The sequence below is a fragment of the Sciurus carolinensis genome, chromosome 1 (assembly GCF_902686445.1).
Source record: "Sciurus carolinensis chromosome 1, mSciCar1.2, whole genome shotgun sequence".
NCBI lineage: Eukaryota > Metazoa > Chordata > Mammalia > Rodentia > Sciuridae > Sciurus > Sciurus carolinensis.
Window position 1 is genome coordinate 100,174,159 of NC_062213.1, and position 18,464 is coordinate 100,192,622.

The window sequence follows — 18,464 nt, forward strand, 5'->3', positions numbered from 1 at the left end:
ACAATAACAATTTTAAGAGAAAACTTGGTCAAATTATAATATGAGTCCAAAATTTAAAATGTATGTTTGTGGGATTACGGGTGCAGTGGTGCATGCCTGTAATCCCAGCAGCTCGGAAGACTGAGGCAGGAGGATGGAAAGTTCAAAGCCAGCCTCAGCAATTTAGCAAGACCCTAAGCAACTTAGAGAGACCCTGTCTCAAAATAAAAAATAAAAAGTGTGTGTAGGCGGAGGTGGGGATGTTGTTCAGTGGTTAAGCATCCCTGGGTTCAATCCTCAGCACACACACACAAAAAGAATCCTCTTATAAATCAAATGGTTTCTAATGCTTTTAACAAATTGAAGAAATACCTAATGGAATTATTACCTTTGGGATAGACTACTGTTCTGCAGTATCTCTCTGTTCTCCTGTGTCTCCCCTTTTAAATAAACTCTTCTGCCCATCTCTGCTGAGTTTTAGCAGAAAACATAACGGTCTAGTTAAACATTTCTTGACCTCTAAAAGGAAGTGGGAAGTACTATTTGTGGATCTTGATGTTTGTAGTAGATTGCAAAAAAATAAAAAATTGCCACTAATTCCTTCTATCTCTGTTTACATGCCCCTTTACAATGTTAGGTTTGCTATTCCACACAATTTATTGAATTCGGGCTCAATTACATGAACTTGTTTTACCTAATAGGACATTTGCTAAAAGTAGAACAAGCAGAGTCTTGAAAGTGATTATTATTGAGGTTTACCTGCTCTTGCTGCTTTTTGAACCTAGCCACTATGTGACAAAGCTCATTCTGGCCTGCCAGACTCTAGACAGACACATGACACAATTTTCCTCATTACCCAGCCAAGCATAGACGTGTACGGGAGCTCATGTGCAATAGGTTAGCTTCCAGTCCACTTCTAGCTGACTGCAGACAATGAGTGAGCTTGGATCATACCACCAGAACCAGTTGAGCCCAGACTAAATTACCCACAGAATTGTGAGCTAATAGATAATAATTATTTTATTTATTTTGTGGGCATACTGAGGATTGAACCCAGGGCACTCTACCACTGAGCTACATTCCCAGTCCTTTTCATTTTTTATTTTGGGACAGGGACTCACTAAATTGCCCAGTTGGGCCTCAAACTTGTGATCCTCCTGCCTCAGCATCTTGAATATGTGGGATTATAGCTATGTGCCACCACAAGAAGCTTGTACATTCTCTCTTAAGAGGCATAGATTTAATGCCATAATACTATATCTTTTGTTGGATTCAACTCTAATGTTTGATTTAATTGTAAATAATATATACATAATTATGTCAATATTGTTCCTTATTGGTGTTCAATTAGTAGAAATAATCTATAGGCATAACACAAATCTCTTGGTGTTATAGAACAAATATAAACCTTGACAATGTAAAACTTTAAGAAGTGTATTACAGGGGCTAGGGTTATAGCTCAGTGGTAGAGTGCTTGCCTAGCATGTGTGAGGCACTGGGTTCAATTCTTGGCACCACATATAAATAAATAAATAAATAAATAAAATAAAAGGTATTGTGTCCATCTACAACTAAAAATATTTTTAAAAAAAGAGTCAAAGGAGAAGAGCAAAAATGTCCAGTTGTGATTTCCCCAGTCTTCAAAGGAGAGTAAAAAAAATCATATAAAACCTTTAGGTTTATATATTCAATTTAAATTTATGAAGGTGAGCTCTAGAAGGACTGAAACATTAAATATCACTACTGAAAGTATTGAAAGACAGGCAGTGATATAGAGATGTTAAATTCCTCATCTTCAATCGACTGGGGGGTGTCAATAACTACTCTTCAAAGTACCAAAAAAAAAAAAGGTACATAATTTGAATTTAGTCAGGTGTGATGCATGTCTATAAATCCAATCACTTGGGAGACTGAGGCAGGAGAATCACAAGTTGGAGACCAGCCTCAGCAACTTAGCAAGACTCTGTTTCAAATAAAAAAGGTTTGGCATGTACTTCCATGGTAAAGCACCCTTGGATTCAATCACTACCAAAAAAAATTATATTAACTATCAGAGAGGTTAAGTGGAAAATACTTAAAGTGGTGAATTTGAGGGGGTTACTATAAGGAAAAAGATAAGAATAAATGCACATTTCTTCTATATAATTATATACTGTATACTACACTTCAGCGTACAGTTCTTCTGACCACTCTTTAGCACAGCCCCATCATCTTTTCTCCCTTTATCACCTTCAGTGTGAATGTCTGTAAAAGGCAAAGCCCTGATTCTTCCTTTGGGAACCCAAGGCACCACAAATGCTTTCTTCCCATCCTTTGAAAAGCTGGGGTTGGGCTAATTAGATGTTGCCCTCAGAGCTTTGGTTCTTGAGGAAATACTACAAAGAAAAGTTGCCAGTGGAATAATACTCCAAAGAGTCCCTTGGTAGTCTCACTGCCTCAGCTTCATTGCCATGTTATAGCTAAATCAAGGTACAATTCACAGAATACTCCACGCTGTAAATTCTGTCCATTCTTTAATCTTCCTGAGATACCTTTCTTTCTTTCTATGCCTCTAAATTCTTAATCATACCTTAGATTGCCTCCTACTGGTAGGCAAACCCACAGTAAGATAAAATAACTAGATAAATACAGAGGAAAATTAGTAATAGAGATGAGAAATAATCATACATATAAGAAAAATCATAAAAGGTTTTCATATTTCTTTGTGCTAAAAAGTTAGAAAAGCTGGTTGAAATAATTTTCTATAAAAATACAAATGACCCCCAGGAACAGTGGCGCATGCCTGTAATCCCAGCAACTCAGGAGGATTGCAAATTCAAGACCAGCCTCAGCAACTTAGCCAGGCTCTAAACAACTTAGTGAGACCCTGCCTCAAATTAAAAAATAAAAAGGACTGGGGATGTGGCTCAGTGATAAAGCACCCCTTGGTTCAATCGCCAGTACCAAAACAAACAATAACAACAAATAACTTATAATTGAACAAAATTTACTCAAAAAAGAGAATTACCCTGATCTTATCATTATGTATTGTATATATGTATTGGAATGTTACACTGTACCCCATAAATATGCATAATTACCATATGTCAATTAAAAATATAAATTTATTTTTAAAAAGCACACCTAAAAGCCCCAATAACCATAAATTAAGAACGACATTTGGTACTTATCTTTCCAGAAAGCACTACTTTGGATAGTTATAAGGAAATTCTTCAAAATAATTCTGATGCTAGTCAAATGTTTGACAGTATTTAAAAAATATTCTATATTTTCAATTTATATTTTTACATTTTATATTATTATTTTTTATATTTTATATCTAAAAAAGAAAATTTAAAAAGTCTATAAAAACAAATAGATAAAAAATAAAATGCCTACAGACCAACCTTAATTATTATATATGCTTGTGAAAATCTTAAAACATTAACAAACCAGAACAGCAGGATATAAGAGACATAATATATCATAACAAATGGAATGGGATTCACTTTTCAAAATATTTAAATGATTCAATACTAGAAAATCTATTAGTATTATTATACTAATAGATCAAAGAAGAAAGTCATTATCTTCTGGTAAAATCTTACATTCATTCCCACTAAAACTCTGAGTAAAATGGTAATGGATGAATACCATTCAACATTTTATATATATACTTAATATATATAATATATATCCATAATAAAAGTCCAGCATTATATTTAATGGGAAAATAAAGGATCATTATAGGATTATTTCTACTAATATTGGGAACAAGGCAAAGATGCTTTCTATTATCTCTACTATTTTACATTGTTCTGGACATGTTAGACATTGCATTTAGACAAGAAAATAAAGTTAAGGGGTATAAATATTAGAACTCTACAGGCAAAATTAGCATTTAATTAATTTATATTTTTAAATATTTTTTTTAGTTGTAGGTGAACACAATACCTTTATTTTATTTTTATGTGGTGCTGAGGAGCAAACTCAGTATCTCACATTTCTAGGCGAGGGCTCTACCACTGAGTCACGACCCCAGCCCCTCTTTTTTAAAAATTATTTTTGGTACTGTGGATTGAATCCAGGGGTGATTAACCACTGAGCCACATCCTCAGCCTTTTATTTATATTTTATTTTGAGACAGGGTCTTACTAAGTTGCAGAGGCTGACCTTGAACTTGGGATCCTCCTGCCTCAGCCTCCTGAATCAAAGGGATTATAGGCTTGTACCACCATGCCTGGCTAAATTTACTTTCTTTTCTTTTTTAAAAATATTTTAGTTGTAGATGGACACAATACCTTTATTTTATTTATTTATTTTTATGTGGTGCTAAGGATCAAACCCAGTGCCTCACCCATACTAGGCAAGTGCTCCACTACTGAGTCACAGCCCCAACCCAAACTTATATGTAAATATATAGAATATATATGATATATTATATATATAGCATATATATTTAGTTATAGATGGACACAATATCTTTATTTTATTTAGTTTTTTTAATTTGGTACTGGGGATCAAATCCAGTGCCACATGCATGCTAGGCAAACAATTTACCACTGAACCACAACCCCAGTTCCCAAACTTACTCTTTCTTATATGTGATATAACTTACATCTGAAAAACACAAGAGACTTAACTATTAGAAACAATAAAAGGTAGAGAATCTGAGTGGGCAGTTCACAAATGAGGAACACCATGAAAATTGTTCACTCTTAAAATTAGTCAGAGAAGTGCAAACTTAAAAAAAGGTCAGAATTCAGAATTTCAGAATTACCACCTATTAGATGAGCAAAAATTTTAAAAATTGATAAATCCAGTTCTGGTTGTGGTCAGAAGAAATATACAGAAAAGTACATTGTTATGAAGCTTTGGGGAAATAAATATGTATTACATATTAACATTTTAAATATATATACTGTGTACTTTTGGCTCTAACAAAAATGAAAGCATGAGTGTGCTACAGTGTATGTATAAAGATATTTATTACAGCATTGTTTATAATTCTAAAAATTAGAAAATGGTAAAGACTCACTGATAAGAGGAGAATAATTGAATAAAAGATGGCATATCTATATAACAGACTACTGTATCATGTAATTACAACTTAAATAGATAATAAATTAATGTAAGTAACAAAATGTGATAAGGTGTTCACTTAATTATTAATTTTCTCAGGAACAATTACTAGCCAAATAATGATAGAAGAAAAAACGTAATATTACAACCTTTCCCAACAAAACACCTGGGAAAAATGCAACAAAATTTCTAATAGGACCTATAGGATAAAAACTATAAAATACTATTAAGGAACATGAAATAAAATCTAAGAGATAATCGTTAATTTTCCCATTGATCTATAAAGTTGTCAAAATTCTAACAAAAAGTCCTAGCAGCAGCCAAGCAGTATAGTCCCATGCCCTTCCCTAGCCTCAATCTCTTGCTTCCCTCCCTATTGTGCCACACCATCATTCTGCACCATGTCACCATTAGAATGACTTTTGAAAGAAAACATTTAATGTTTAGCAATGTGTTTGACGTGTAGCTACGAAGCATCATTAAATTCAAAGAGGAAGATAGAGGGACTGCAATTATTTGTCCAGCCTGAGGATCATCGTTAAAATACAGGTTCTTGAGCTAGATGGTGTTCAAATTCTGATCCTAAAGCTTAATAGTTGTAAGATGTGGGCAAATTTCTTACGCTTCCTGGCCAGATTCTGTGCTCAGCCCTTAATGAATGGACTTATCTGACAAACACTGAGCATCTATGATATGTTAGGCACCACAGGGTGCGAAGATCACTAAAACAGCAGGAGTCTATGTGTATTTTGTGGTTAAGTGCAGTCTGTGGAGTCAGGCCGGGTCCGAAATTTGGGTTTGACATAGTACTTGTATAATGTTGAGAAAGTTTCTTAACATCTCTGAAAATGAGTTTATTGATCTATAGAATGGTGATAATAATGTTCTCTTCCTAGGATTGTTGTGGAGGCTGAATGAAGTAACCTGTGTAAAAGCTGCTTAGCATAGTGCCCGACATAGAGTAAATGCCCAGTAAAGGGTAGCCATGATTATTTTTACGGTTTCTCATATTGGAGGCAATTACAGGCACATTCATATACATGATTGTGCTTAGTTCTTATAAAACACCGAGTTATTGTTATGATTAATTTAATGTGTGTACAATGCAGATACAGGCTGGAAGACTTGTGACTTGCTTAAAATCTCAGTGTCTAAGTAAGGGAGCTAGGATTTTTTTTTCTTTAGTTGTTGATGGACCTTTATTTTAAATTTACATGCGGTGCTGAGAATGGAACCCAGTGTCTCACACATGCTAGGCAAGTGTTCTACCACTGAGCTCACACATACTAGGCAAATGCTCTACCACTGAGCCACAACCCCAGCCCAAGGGAGCTAGGATTCTAACCCAGATTAGGAGAGATTTTCCTTGGAGTCCCTTTTGTCCCTCAACTCACAGCTATTCATCTACTTACAAACCATTGAAACACAAGGAAACTGTCATAATAATAATAGTAATAATAATAATAATAATAATAATACCATAAAGTATATCATGGAATAGGAAACATAAAATCCATAATGAAGATTCTAGAAAAGTTGTACAGTGGCAATGGAGTTAGACCTTGACAGAAGTTTGCTGCCTTTGGGGAGCTGGTGCCTTGAGGGATATCGTGGATGGGCTGGAGACTTGGTTTACAGGCCTGCTCTGCACTAGCTAGCCGTGAGATGCTGAGAAGGTCATGTCTCTTTAGGCGAATTTCCCGAAGGACTGGTGCAGCAGGATGGGAGGGGCAGGGTAGCAACTGCTTCCAAGAAGAGAGAGACAGGCTGACAGACTAGGAGGTGCTGATACAGCTGGTCACTCGGCAGGAGTAGCTGGGCTTCGTGGTATCTAGAGCTGAGCTGAACCAAAGCGTGTAAGTCTATGTGAGCCCTTCAGCAGGGTTGCGAGCAGGCGGGGTCCATGGGGCAAGAATGTTCTTGGAAGTGACCTTGGTGCCCCGAGTCGGGTGGGAGTAGGTGATGGGGAGGAGAACTCTGGTTCACGCCGGCGGGCACCGCTGGTTCTGCACTCGGACCGCTAGAGGGCGCTGCCTTCCAGTGGGAGGCCGAGCGCTCTATCCGCTCGCCTCTCGAGGTTCACCAGTCCAATCTTTGCCGTGGGCTGGGGGTTGGAGACAAGCTAGCGAAAGCGTAAGCTAGTGGTGGAGATGAAGGGTGTGCAAGACTGGGTCTGGTGTGTTCCGGAGACTCAGCCTGCACTCGAGTTGCATCATCCGGGTGAGGTTGGGGGTGTGGGAAGTGTGTCTGAGACGTTCTGGACCAATTATATGCCAGGGGCAGCTTTTCCATCTCTCATAAATAGTGGTGAGCTCCAGAGAAGCCAAGGGTGAGGGTGCCGATTAAGTTGGCATCCTCCCTTTGAGTCTTTGGTGAACTGCACTGGCCTCAGGCGCCTACGGTCTCAGAAAGGGTAGGCAGCTTGGCCAAGATGACAGTAAACGCCCTCCTCTCTCCACCTCTTTAAGTGTGAGGCACCACAGTAGTACTCCTGGGTTCAAATCCAGCCTTTCCTGTGGTCCTGAACATGTTAGTTCACCTGTTCAGTCTTACGTTTCTTTTGTGTTCCAAGTTTCCTGGTGGGAATGTTGTGATGGTTAAATGGCACATAAAGCTTTGCCCAAGGTTCTTTTGAGAGCGTGTACTATAGCTAGTTGGTGCAGACAAGATTAGAAGGAAGAGGCACCATTCTCTCTGCCACTAAAACCTGGGTCTAACTCTCAGAGGGACTGAAAACCCAGCTCTCAGTCGCAAATACCTCTGAAGCAGATCTCCAACAAAACCGAGAAAGAACTGGGTGCAGTGGCGCATGCCTGTAACAACGGCTGGGAAGGCTGAGGCAGAAGATCACAAGTTCAAGACCAGTCTCAGAAATTTAGCGAAGTCCTAAGCAACTCTGCAAGACCTTGCCTCTAAATAAAATAAAAATTTATTTTAAAAAAATGGACTGGGAATGTGGCTCAAGTGGTAAACTGCTCCTGGGTAAAATCTCCAGTACCAAAACAAAACAAAACTGAGAAAGATGCCTGGGACCCAGAGATGAGCTCTCATTTATAACTGGGAAGTGGATTTTTTATTTCCTCCACAACTGGAGCTTATTTAAAGTAGAACCAGACTAGTCAGGTGCAGTAACACACGCCTGTAATCCCAGCAGATCCGGAGACTGAGGCACTAGGATGTGAGCTCAGAGCCAGCCTTAGTAATTTAGCGAGTCCCTCCTGTCACAAAAGAAAAAAAAAAAAAAAAAAGGCGGGGGGGTGGTGGCAGGGGAGGGCTGGGGATGTGGCTCAGTGGTTAAGCTCTCCTGGGTTCACTCCTCAGTGCCAATAATAATAACTTTTAAAAATTCATAGGATAACAAAGGAAACAAATTACCTCGAGACCCTTGTCAAAACAATTAGAAGAATGTGTGATAGAGTAGTAGCATGACTCTTTCGATTCAGCCTCAGTCTAGTAATGTAACAGTGGTCCACTTTATCCTTTGAATATGGCCCTTGCTGCTGTGCCACTGCAACTTATTTTTAAAATGGACATGTTTCTCTTTCTCTCTCCCTGCCCTTCTCTAATGTCTTCCTCTCCCTAATCTCAGGAGAAACAAGATTTCTACCTTTCTTCCCCATTTTAGCAGATTTATCTTTCCTTGAGTACACACCCACCATAGGAATGATAAAATACAGACTTTGGGAATGGTACCAGAAGATCTCAGAAATGACTATCTCCCAAATTAACAAGTGAATTACAACTCCAACACAGAACTCGTGGAATGTAGCCTTTGAATCACATCTTTAAAAGCCCCCTGTTCCTGCTGATGGGCAGAATCACAGCCTCTGAGACAGTTGACCTCTGTGTTTCTCTTTTACTTGCAAAGCAATAAACCATCTTTTCCCTTTTTCTCAAAACTGTGTCCTCGTTATTAGATTGGCATCAGGGAAAGGACAGGGCTTTTGGTAACAGTAACTATCATAATTTCTTGGCAGCAGAAATCTGTTACAACTGTAAGGAGATTTGAAAATATCTATGATTTCTGTGAATGGCAGATTCTATTGATGGTAAATTCTCTTATGACTTATTGTAATTTTTTTTAGCATATCTTCTTTAGTTTTCTTCTAAGCCTTTTATTATTTGTTCACCTTTATATATTCCATTTGGAATTAATTTTTACATTAGGTAAAGATATAAAGTGGCATGGATAAAATTGTTCATATAGTTAGCCAATTGATCTAACATATTTCTATTGTATCTCTTTGAAAATTACTGCCTGTATCAAGGCAAATGCTAACTTTCAATTAGATATTGATGAAAATATATATTTTCTCCCCCAAATTTATAAATTCCATGAATGAATCTCTTCATGGATTTATTCCTGTTTAAGAACTTCTGGAGGCAATAAGGTCTCCTGATTCTTAGGCAAAGATTTTTCCACTGAAGTGCATAATTCTGGAACTGAACTTGGGGAAAATTATCCTAAACTGTTTTTTTCACCCTGAAATTTCCAGGTTTATTTTGCCAAAAACACACCAGCAGCTAGAAGCCACTCTTGTTTGTATCACTCCCAGCACATACTACCACCTGTGACTTGAACTTCTTTCAAAGGTGCCACACAGGGCCAGCTCTAAACTCTGTGAAGCCCAGCAGCTTGTCCCAGTCCAGGACTTGATGGCTCCAAATCTTGGTACCTTTCTTCCAATATTTTTTTTTTTTTTTTTTTGGTATTGCTGGGGATTGAACCCAGGAACCTCACACATGCTAGGCAGGACTTCTACCACTGAGCTACATCCCCAGCCCTCTTCCGGTAATTCTTTCTTTATTTTTTTAGTTGTAAATGGACACCATACTTATTTATTTATTTTTATGTGCTGCTGAGGATCAAACCCAGGATCTCACACATGCTAGGCAAGCGCTCTACCACTAAACTACAGCCACAGCCCCCTCCCTCTAATTCTTTATCTCCTCTTTATTTATAAAAAGGCCACTTTGTCATTTATTTCCCCATCACCACCCCATGAACACTGAACAAATGGGAGTATCCTGGATGATTTAGAATAGTATAAGGGGGTTGGGCTGTCAGGTAAAGCTCCTACAATGTACTAAACTGGTTTTCCCTCCCATAAACACACTGTGGCTCTTTTACATTTGAGGAATGTCTGAAAGGATCCAGGATCCCTGAAAGCCCATGCAAGAAGAATGAGCATGCCCGCCCCCCACACCCCCAATAACCTCTCTCTTCCCTAGACTTCTGAGGGCAGAAGATACTTCCTCCAAGAAGCAGTTTCCCAGCTATATCACTGACATTTGTCCTAACCCTCTTCCACCTGCCACTCCCCACCCTGCACCCGGGCCCCATACTGGGGATCAAACCAAAGGGCTCATATATTCTCCATAAATGCTATCCCATTAAGCTACACCCCTAGCCCTCACCAAAATGGTTTTGTCAACCATTCCATCCCTGTCCCCAGACCTTAGGTCCCCAACAGTTCTCTTTACCTTAGGACAGAAGTTCTTGCTTTCAGGCGTGGGAACTCATGTTAATTGAGCTCTTGGCCCTCAAAATGTTCTTTTTTAAAACCCATCTCCCCACTTCCGTCATTGTTTAGACCTTCATTAGTCTCACATTTGGTCATTGAAAACCACAGAATGGGTTTTTAGCAGTCAGGGATCTTCCTGACTCTCTTTCCTCCACCCAGCATGGTAGGTTTTTTCTCCTTTTTCTTCACCATCACCTCCTTCACTTTTTCCCTTTTCTACTGCCACCACCCCCACCCCCCCCTTTTTTTTTTTTTTAGAAATAGACTAAGTTGCTGAGGAAAAACACACCTTGAAATTGTTTCTTTTACCTTGGGGTACAAAGATTTTTACTTGGTAATCCATAATCAGGCTAGAACTGAATAAACAGAAGACACAAAGACAGAATGTACCCTTAAGTATAAAGCAAGCTGCCAAATCCTTTCCTGAGCAGCCCACAACCACCACATACACACACACACACACACACACACACACACACACACGCCAGTACTGAAGATTGAACCCAGAGGGGCTCTACCACTGAGATACATACCCAGCCCTTGTTATGTGCCAGGCTACATGGGCAATGACCAAACAGACTCCATTTTACCCTGAGACATATCATATCATGTAAGATATGCTTCTCCCATGGGAACACCCCACTTTTATACCCATCAACAGTTGCTTAGCATAGCATATTTGGCAACACAAAATGGCAATTCTTATATGATATAAAATTGTTCTCTTTTTGGTTCCTATTTTTCTTGGACAATGTATTCTGTCAGAGAACAATTGTCTAGATGTTAGTAATCATTCTTTAACTTGTACCTGACTAAGGTCATTTTGACCCACTTTCCCTTCTGCTAAAGAGTTTAGATCTCATGATGTTAGTTTGTAGTTTTGAATCATAGCACCAGCCACTTATGATTGATGTAGTGACTTATGGTATAAAAACTCCTGCAACCCTGTGCTCAGGGTTGTTCTCCCAATAGCCATTTTTGGGGTGTTGTATGAGACAGTCAGCCAGCCAGCTAATAAAGACTCTCAAATTTGGACTTCTCAGTGGTGATTGGTCTGTTCTTAAATTGTGCCCCACAACATCCTTTTAAAAATTTTTATTTATTTTTTTACTTTGAGACAGGTTCTCACTAAAGTTGCCCAGGCTGGCCTCAATCTTGGGATCCTCCTGCCTTAGTCTCCCAAGTAGGTGGGATTATAGTTGGGCACGACCACACCTGACTTGAGAGCAGGTTTTGAGGAGTAGGCCAGAGAGAACAAAGTTGCTCCAAGCTAAAGGGGAAGATGAGCAGGGAACTGTCAAGGAGGCTGAGTGAGGGGATGTGCAGTGGAGTTGTGGAGTAGGGCAGTAGAGGAGGGTGAACTGACACCCTGGAACAGCCAATAATGTTCTGGAAGGAAACCAAGTCTCAGGGCCAGAGGGCACTTACAGCAAAGCTGTGTAGGCATTTCAGCCCCCACCCCCACCCCCACCCGTCACTGCTGGCCTTTAGCCCAAAGTCCTTGGTAATACAATATGAGGGAGTCAGGGCTATTTTATTGTGGAGACCGGGTGGCACCTTCAGGGTATCAAGCTGACAGGCCAGGCCCTGGGAAGACAGTCTCAGTCTCATTTCTAATTCCCACTCTGTAGTGATTGGTTCATCAGGATTTTTGACCTCAAGTTTCTTAATAGAAGGCAGAGAAAATCTGTCTGCCAATACTGCAGTGTCCTGGAGAGTCTGTCTCTTTCATCCCTGGCTATAGAGGACACCAGGTTTGGTTGCAGCCAGCCTCTTGCTGAAGGGAGTCCAGGCCTGTGGGGCTGCTGACACTGCCACCTGCTCCCACTGCCACCTGCTCCACGCGTGATTTCTGCAAGATAACCTGAGTTTCTCCAGGACCTAACAACCAGATGGCAGAAATGATTGTAGCCCCAGTTCTGTCTGACCTGTGGATTCCCTAGCCCTTACCCACAAAGCCACACTACTGTGTGAATAAATAGGAGAATGCGCCACTCTCCAACTCAAGGCCACACTCTCCTGGACACCAAAGTAACTGTATGTGACCCTTTAGCTCCACATCCCCCACCTGCCTCTGAGTGCCAACCCACAAGCTTCACCCGGTGAACCCAATGCCAGGTTCCCCTCTCAAGCTCCTGCCAAACTCTGTCTTTGACCAAAGGAATTGGGGAAATTGGTCTCTTACACTTCGTAACATGCATACTTCCTCAGTCTTCCCACAGGCACCAGGAATCCCAGGGCTTCTTTGGATAGGAATTTGATATTTTGCCCTCCAGTACATTTCCAATCTGATTGGGGGTGGAGGAGGGGGCTGGTAGGAACAGATTGTGTTTATCAAGTACACATACTGAGAGAGGACATGAAGGCATACCTGCAGTGGGGTGGGGCACAGAGGCTGCAATCTACCCTGGGGTAAACCAGACAGAACATCATCATCCTGACTGGGCTTCTGAGGAGAACATGTACCTTCTTCGGTGCTTAATGAGGGCCACCATTGCTTCCCCCCGCCCCCCCGCCCCGTATGTCAGGGCAGGCATAGTTTGTTTTCTAAACTAGAATGTCAGAGGCACTGGCACCTCTGATTGGAGGCCATAGTTTGAGGGGGTATCTTTTAAATCATGGCATAGACATGGGCCACTAGAATGCCCCAGGTTCCTGTTCTTTCTCACTGACTTTTTACCTCTGGTTGGAGTGGTCCATTCTCTCTGTGAAGGTTGATTGAACCAAGGGCCTTGTGCTTGCAAGGCAAGCACTTTACCAACTGAGCTATATCCCCAGCCCTGAGGCTGTATTCTTAAGGTTCCTGTACTTCCCTTGCAGTCCTTTTTCTCCCCAGCCTGCCCTCAGGAACCCTTAACTGGCTCTTTAAGACAGAATCCAAACTTCCCAAGGATCATTGATTATTTCTTTATCGCTCAGAAAGGCCAGTGCAGACCCTTTTAATCCACACTCCAAGAATGTTCTGACCTTGGTACACACAAGAACCCCTACTCAGTACCTCAGTTTTTCTTTTGGTGGAAAAGGAAGAGAAAGGGAATGACTACTAAAATTTCTTTGTAACCAACCTGTAAATGTTAATAATTCATAACCCTGTAGGGGTCCTCAGGCCTCCCTGTCTAATATCTGGTTGCTATAAAAACTAGAAAATTCTGGGATCTGGGTACATTGGTGCACACCTGTAATCCCAACAACTCCGGAGGCTAAGTTCAAGACCCACCTCAGCAATTTAGCAAGGTCCAAAACAATTTAGAGAAATCCTGTCTCAAAATAAAAAATAAAAAGGGCTGAGGATATAGTTCAGTGGTAAAACAACTCTGGGTTCAATCCCCAGTTCAAAAAAACAAAAAACAAAAACAAAACCCTAGAAAATTCTGATCATCAATCATGGGAAGAACCTCAATATGTGCTACTGCAGATTAGTCTTGTCCCTCCTCCTGTTCATCATCCCCACACTGTTGTAAAACATTTATCTCAGTCCTGCATCTGGACCCTGGCCTAATAAATTCCTCCAAAGGCTGCTTCTTCAGGTGGTGGATAAGGTCAGTAACAGGGAGGAGAAAAGGGAGACTGTCATAAAATTGACTCTGGACAGGGACAGAACCAATGGAGCTTAAAATGCCAGGCTCAGGGTAAGTTAATGAACTACTAAAAAGAAAAGGTAATACTAGGACATTGAATCCAAAGGTGGAGTAAAAATTTGGGGCTCTCAAGTTCTCACTGGACCAAGAAGATTGGTGTGGTTGAAAGAGTAATGGGTTCAGAAATAAGGGTGCAGGGATTTCATTATGGCTCAGCTGTGAACTTGAGGTGTCCTTGATCAAGTCATTTCACCTTCTGGGTCTTTGTTTTATAGTAAAAAGCAAGCAAACAAGCAAAACAAACAAACAACAACAACAACAAAAAACTCAAAAACAAAACAAAACAAAACAAAAAACTGAGGTGGTACAACAACAACAAGAAAAATAACCTGCTTTCAAAATTGGGACATGGACTTGAATAGACATTTCTTTAAAGATGATACATAAGTAACCAGTAAATGTGTGGAAAAATGCTCAATATCACTAACCACTAGCAAAATGCAAATCAAAACCACAATGAGATTTTATCTCACACCCATTAGAATGGTTATTATATAAAAAAAAATAAAAATAGCAAGTGAAGTGTTCATAAGGATGTGGAGAAATTAGAACCTTTGTGGGAAACGTGAGACGGTACAACCACTGTGGCAAAGCAGTATGGTGGTTCTTTAAACAATTATGATCCAGCAATTCCACTTCTGGGCATACATCCAAAATAATTGAAAGCAGGGACTTGAACAAATTACTGGCAAAAAAGCAGTTAAATGGTAAATTATATATATATATATATATATACATATATATATATATATATTTTTTTTTTTTTGTACCACGGATTGAACCCAGGGGTGCCTAACCACTGAGCCACATCCCCAGCCCTCTTTTGTATTTTATCTAAAGACAGGGTCTCACCGAGTTGCTCAGTACCTCACAAAGTTGCTGAGGCTGGCTTTGAACTTGTGATCCCCCTGCCTCAGCCTCCCGAGCTGCTGGGATCACAAGCATGTACCACCACACCTGGCTGTATATGTTTATTTTAACCACGATTTAAAAAATTGAGATGGAGAGATCAAAGGATTTTGAACAGAGTGCTCGGGTGTGCCACGTGTAGGTTGTTGAAATGCCAAATATTGATCCCTTTCACTTTTGAATAGATTAGGCAAGGCCAGGTAGAGCTGACACCCTCATTAGGTCACTTCCAGACTTGAAGAGTTTCTTTGGGTTGCTCTAGTATGTATACACATATTATAATGTTTAAAATTTCTTATTTGTTTACTTCATTGTCATATATAGTATATATTCAGAAAAGTGTATAAAATAAAAATCCATAGCTTAGTCATTAATCAAACAACTGTGAAACAATTTAGTTAAAAAACTAGAATCTTGCCTACATGCCAGAAATCAGGATAGTATGTTACCACCTCAGCAGGCATCAGTCAGTGTTTTACCCCATATTTGAACACCATATAAATGGAATCCTAGAATGAGAGCAAATGAACTACAGATACACACAACAGTGGTGAATCTCACACACATTTTATTGAATGAAATAAACCAGACACAAAGAACGGAAACAAAACAAAACAAACCCCCCCCCCAAAAAAAAAACACCCACCCACTTTTTTGGTGGAAAAAAGCAGTCTTTGCTTCGGTTCTTTGTCATAAATCCACAAGTCATATATGTAGGAGTCTGTTTCTAGACTTTGTAATCTGCTCCATTGGTTGGTTCATTTGTGTATCTTGTGCCCATACCATATTGTAGTAAATACTATCACTCTACTAGCTTGATATCCAGTACAGCAACTCATTCCTTAATTTTATTTTTCAAACAAGCTTATCAAGTGTCACCAACAAACAAACACTGAGGGAAATTTCATTGGAAATACATCGATCCGTAGATGAATTTGGAGGTAATTGACATCTATACGTAATTGAGTTTTTCAATCCATGAATATGGTATAATCTTTACTTAAGGTGATGTTTTATATTTTTCTATAAGTATGCCAAAACATGGATTCCTTCAATCTTATGTTGCCCCTAGTTACCCAGACAAGAATGCATCCATAATGCTCCCAAACATTCTAAAATCGCAAGTTGCCCACTGTTTACTTCTAGCCTGTTTATTTTCATAAGGCTTTTTGGTACAGGCTGTGCCCAGAAATTAAGATGGCTTATTTCTTGCAAAAATGATAATATTATTTTTTATGTACTGAGCATTTACCAGATCTGGACACTCTACAAAAGTCATCTTGCTTAAATCTCTTGAGTAATCCTCTGAAGTTGTTAGTATTATCTACATTTTACAGTTGAAAAAGTGGGATTTTTTAGGAAAAGTAACTACCAAGTGATAGAACCATTTTTGGCTCTAATTAATCTGCAAACCTTTACTCTGTAGTTCATAGAAATCCTGGGTCAAATACATCAAACTTTGTTTTTCAAATAGATAGTTAGACTTTGAAGAAAGGAAAAGGAATCTCTAAATTTCAGAAATGAAAGAAAAGATGAAAACCAGTAACCAAAGGGTCATTTTGAAACAGAAGATAAGACCTAGGAACTAAGACCCTACATAGAGCTCAGATCCTCAAGGCTATACTCTCAGAGAAAGGGTGGGACAAAAACCAGTCCTACAGGAAAAAGGAAATTCATTTACCCCATTACTTTAACATTTTTTGAAATCTTATTGTATGTTAGGCTTATATTTCAGGCACTTGGGATCAATGGCAAAAATATAAATCCCTATCCTTGGGTAATTTATATTCTGGTATAGGGGAAAGACAGAAAATAATAAACATAATATATAAGTGTACTAAAAGAGAATATTTTTGCAGGGGAAAAAAAAACACAAAACAACAGAACAGGGAAAAAAAGATCCAGGAGATAACAAGAAAATGACTATCTTGGTCTATACTCTGGGAAGAAAAAAGAATTCTCTCCTACAAATTCCCAGCCACAGATTTGCCTTTAGGGTGGAGCCTCACAGTTGCTGATATTGTTTGCATGATGTAGAAACACAAAGAAAAGGAACTAACGTAAATTAGTCCCAGGCTGTTATTGCCCTTCTCCACCCTTCCAGGGGTATGGAGGGTGCTGCCTGACAAAACAAAAGAAAAGCCACCCAGGCTGACCAGGTTCTCACAGATAAAGCCCAGGCAAACTTGAGCTTACAATAAAAATGCAGTCATTAATGGCAGATTTAGGATTCCAATTTGATGCTGAAGCCTATGCTTATCACCCATATCTGCATGCCCTCTTTAGATGCATCAGGATTTCCACTTCATGTCCTCAATGGAGGAGTTACCTAAGTACCCAGGTTGTTTAGATTCTCAGAATCTTGAAGTTGGAAGGGATCCAAGAAATTGCCTATTCTGGTCCCTCTAACAATGCAGGCCATCTTTCTGGTACATGGTTCATAGATCATCATCAGCTTTGCTTGAATCCATCCAGGGAAGGGGAGTATGTGCCTTCCTTTGATGACAGGAGGCCAAATAATGCCACCTAAGGCTGGGTACAGTGGCTCACACCAGTAATCCCAGCAACTTGGGAGGCTGAAGCAGGAAGATCACAGGTTTGAAGCCAGCTTCAACTTAGGCTGTAAGCAACCTAGTGAGACCATGTCTCTAAATAAAAAAATAAAAAGGACTGGGGATGTGGCTCAGTGGTTAAGCACCCTTGGGTTCAATCCCTGGTACCAAAAACCAATCAATCAATAAAATAAAATAAATAATGCCATCTAAGGAGATAGGCAGGCTGGGGTCCACTGCTGGCTTTGCAATCCTCCTGAGTCAGGTGATCTTTGGCAGAGTAATTAACCAGGTGAATTTAAGCTTTCTCATTTATAAAATGGATATCATCTCATACAGTTGTGTTGAGGGTTAACTACATTAGTAGATATAAGGCTTACCTGGAACATAAGAGATGTCATTTTCCCTTCTTATCAATGTCTAGATCTAGGTAATCAATGAAAAGACTTCCTCTGCTTTGTATTAATCAGATCAGATCCACTTATAAAGGTAAGATTTTTTTTAAAACTCCAAATTATAGTGAGGGCAAATCTCATTCAGTTCAACATTCTACAGGGAAGTGGTTTTGTCATTTTAAGAAATTGCTCCTCTTGCTGGGCTCGGTGGCCCATGCTTGTAATCCTAGTGATTTAGGAGGCTGAAACAGGAAGACTGAAATTTCGAGGCCAGCCTCAGCAACTTAGCAAGGCCCTAAGCAACTTAGCGAGACTGTCTCAAAATAAAAAGGGATAGGGATATTGTTCAGTGGTAAAGTGCCTCTGGATTAAATCCCCAGTACCCACTCCCCAAAAATTGCTCTT

General features: G+C 39.6%; 1 protein-coding gene across 1 annotated transcript in view; it reads right to left on the reverse strand.

Moving 5' to 3' along the window:
• The window catches only part of Cd160 (CD160 molecule), a 33,963-nt gene extending 23,419 nt beyond the window's left edge, over positions 1-10,544 (reverse strand). Inside the window, exon 1 of the mRNA XM_047529690.1 lies at positions 10,525-10,544. The gene's annotated coding sequence lies outside the window, so the exon portion shown is untranslated. The remainder of the gene's footprint in view (positions 1-10,524) is intronic.
• Between the last annotated feature and the right edge of the window lie 7,920 nt (positions 10,545-18,464).